We start from the raw sequence: 4,088 nt of genomic DNA on the forward strand, positions 1-4,088 counted from the left end.
AGGGGGTTGATCCTGGCAGGGTAAAATACAGGTGCTGTCCCCAATCTTTGCTCCCCTCCACAGGCAGCACAAGGGGCTGGACCATCCCTGACCACGCTGCGGAGCTCACGCTTGTCACAAAGTCCAGAAGCACCTGACCCTTGTCCACACATGGATGTGTGGAAGATGAAGCAACACATCCCTACCTCAGCACTGCTTCTGCCCAGGCCCACCGAGGTGATGCTGTGCCAAATTCTGGGAATTGTCACCAAGGAACAGGGGTCAGCTCTGCGTTTTGTCTCAGGTTCCCCTCCATGACTCTACAAAACCCAGAGCCATGTTCCAGGCTGGTGGGAAGGGATCTGCTCAGCATGGGGCTGGCCTCCCAGCTAGGTCAGGGTGGGTCCCTGCACTCACAAGTCTTGCACAAAAAGAAGCCTTGTGTTAATTATGCTGTAACATCCTCCTCCAAAGTAAATAATACTCAGTGGAGGAAAAAAAAAGAAAAAAAAAAAAAAGAGAAGAATTCAGAATTTGGTTTCAGAGCAGAGAAGGTGGCCAGGCCCACAGCAGGAGGGCTGGCAGAGCCCAGCTGGGGGAAAAGGGGCAATATAAGGTGCTAAGCACCACAGACCACTGCAGAGGGGCTGTTCCTCTGTGACCTCCTCTCCAGGAGGCAGCCATCGCTGCCCAAACCCTTATTTTACTCAGGTGTTTTTGGGGGACAACCCCTACAGGACACTTGTGCCCAAGCAGACCAACTGTCCTGCAGATGCCTCAGGGTGCTCTGGCAGCAGGAGTCCCAGGGTTGTTTCCCTTCCAGCCTCTCTCACAGCTCCCCCAGGAGCTGCCAACACGCACCCGCAGCGTGCCCAGCGCCTGCTGCACCCCTGCCCAGGATGTGTCCCCACTGCCAGCACCAGGCAGGTGCCAGCCAAGGGACACGACTGAAACAGGAGCTGGACCCAAAGAGCTCACCAGCTCAGCCAGCCCCACTCCAGCCCTTCTGCTGAGCTGGGAATGCTCACAGCTCCTCTCCTCCAGCACATCGACCCTCAGCAAGGGCAAAGTTCTGTTCTCCCATGCTCCCGTTCCCCAGAGCAGCACCAAGGTTATCCTTGGCAGAGCTGCCCTGGAGCAGCAGTGGGTGCTCCTGCACCCTCCAAGGCAATTTCAAAGCAGCTTTACCCGACCCGGTGGCTCAGCCGAGCTCAGCACGTGTGAAGCCAGTGAGCAGAACAGCATCCCCTCCCTGAGCCTCTCTGAGCACTCACACATCTCAACCTTCCCCAGCAAGACTCAGGTCAAGCCCCAGGTGCTCGCCCTGCTCTGCAAACTCAGGCAAAGCTCTGACTCCAAATGACATTAAACTCTTGCAGTTTTCCCAGCTATAAAGCCGGGTTTAATCAAAGTTGCAATTAAACCTGACAACCTCCTTGTGCAGACTCTGTTAAATAAGATTAGGAACAGCTAAAATTAGTCTAATTTAGTGTTAATCATTAATCCTTTTATCCACTCTTAATCCAATTTAAATGTCCACACAACAAGCTTGCACAGACTTTGCTACTCAAATTTAAAACAAAATTGAATTAAATATTATTTAATTAAATCAACACAACCTGAACACTGCTACAAGGGGTGGTTGCCACAGATGATTATCAGCTATCTGGTTAACACTCAAATTTACTGGGCTCTTTACTCTCTCAACTGCTCCAGCTCCTAGCACATGGATGTCTCCATCCATATTTAATGAATAAAAAGTACCCTTCCTAGTCCTCAGGTTGGAAAAGAGACTTCCATATATAGGGTTCAGGAGGCAAAGAGAATCCTGGTTAAAAAAAAAAAAAAACACAACATTTTTTTAGGCAAAATGTCAGGATTCCAACACTTCACAGTGACCTTTGTTTCCAAGATTGCGTCTGTGCTGCTGCTCTTTGTGCAGGGCCTGGGCAGCCTCTCCAGGGCTGGAAGGGGAGAGCAGGACTGCACAGCAGGAGCCTCCCGGTGCAGTAGGGCCTGGCTGGAGGAATGGTGACCTTGAACTTTCCCTGTCTAATTGCTGTCTCCTCCAGCTATCTTCTCTGCAATGGTCATTTTTTTACAAAGCATTGCAGGGGAGAAAAACGTCCCTTGGATGCAGGAATCAGCTGCAACCTTTGCTGCCAAGCTGGCAGAGCTGATAAGGATCTTTTATTTAAAGAAAAAAAACCCAGACACTGAGGAGGGTAGACAAGTCTTTAGCAACTTTTACAGCCAGTCTTGCAATACCATTTCCTAAGCACATTCAAAACTTGCAAAAAACACAAAGAAAACGCCCCAAGTTTTCCCCGGCAGTTTCCCTGGAGCCTCTGCTGGCTGTGCCCACCCTCCCAGCCTGCAGGGAAGTCCTCCAGCCTCCTCCCAGGGACGTGCGGGACGGCAGGAGCCAGGGCTGACTCACATGCCCACGCAGAGCTCAGCAAGGAAGGGGAAAAGAAAAAAGCAAGATAAGCCCCAACAAATTGAAGCACCAGGTCCCTTGGCAGGGCAGCCCAGCCAGTGCCCACCCCCCGTGGTCAGGGAGCTGAGCAGGCTGCAGGGTGTCATTCAGGCTGGCTTTAATTACAGAATCAGAAAATGGCTTGGGTTGGAAAGGACCTTAAAGATCATCTTGTCCAACCCTTACGGGCCACTCCAGGGATGTTAGGGCAGAAGTTGGGCAGTGTTGCCTCACCGGGCAGTTCTTCAGAAGAGATGATGTTCAAACCCTCCAACAAAACAAAAATGGGACCCAGTTAACCCACCCCCAGCAGTTCCCCCTTTTCTCAGAGCTCCCTTCTGCCCCTTCCCCACACTGGGAGGTGAGCTGGGTGCACCACAGATGCTGCAGGGGCAGGAAGGGAAACACTGCAGCAGCTGCTCATGTCAGAGAGGTCTCCCATGGATGGGCTGAGATCAAACCCAGCTCAAGGGCTCCAAACCCCCATTCCCTGTTCCACAGTCCCTCTCTTCCGTGCACTGGGGGCAGGGGGCTAGAGGACCCCCATTTTTCCATCCCTGTTGGATAAGAAGCCCCCTTTGGCTCCTGCTTGCTTTGGGGGCTGCCTGCCTACCCAGGGGGCTGCACCCCACTGGGGTTCACCAGCACCCCTGGGTGCTCCTCCAGGAGAGCCAGCAGACTCCTTTACAGCATCTTTCACTAAGGCTCTCTCTGAGCTTTTCCCCTCTCCACAAAGCACTGCTACCTCATCAGTGCCCACCATGCTGACATTCCTATGCTCTACCCCAGCAGAGCAGCTCCCAGCATCTCAGCCACAGGGATCAGATGAGCATCATCACGTCCAGACACCACCACCTGCTCTGAGAAATCACAGCTTGTAAATCCCAACAACTTTTCCTGGCTTTAGCAACTTTTGGGGTGAGCAGCTGCTGAAATGCAGATGGTTCCCCAGGCAGAGCAGTGTCTGTGCAGCAGGGGGTGATGCAATCTGCTCTGTGCTCTTGGTGCAATCCCGGGGCAGCAAGCCAGGGCAGAAGTGTGGCAGGGCTGCCTTCTGTTTTGCCCCAATAAGGAAATGAGACTGTCTTTTAGGTGAAGCACGAGGGCTGACACAACGGGGTGTCACAGGGTTTCATCATCAAGTGTAGGAAAAGTGAAAATAGGGACTTAACAGCCTGCCTGTAACTTTCACTAATTTATGGATTTCCAGTTATTTGTAAGAAATCAAGGTGATGTCACATCTGCTTTCTAATGGTTCCCTTTGCCACCAACCTCCTACAGAAACCTTAGTACCTCCACACCTTATGCTGGGTAACATCTTCATTACACTTGGTTGAGGCTTTTTTTTTTTACCTGCAAGGAAGAGCAGGGAGGCAAATCCCTGTGTCTTCCTGAACTGGACCTTGGACAAACCCACCCACCGTGACACTGGAGCAGCTGGGGACCCTCCCTCAGGCCCAGCACTAGCCCAGGAAAGCTCCTGCCCGTCTATTAAAAACGTTTCACACCGAAGCAGCCCCAGAGCTGCAAGTCTGAAATCATTATGCTCTGAAAGCCCAGAATCCTGGGGGCTGGAAGTGACCTCCAACAGATCATCTGGTACAAGCCCGAAGTCAGACTTGGGGGGGGG

Source organism: Chaetura pelagica, unplaced genomic scaffold (genome assembly GCF_000747805.2).
Source record: "Chaetura pelagica isolate M959 unplaced genomic scaffold, ChaPel_1.0 scaffold181, whole genome shotgun sequence".
Lineage (NCBI taxonomy): Eukaryota > Metazoa > Chordata > Aves > Apodiformes > Apodidae > Chaetura > Chaetura pelagica.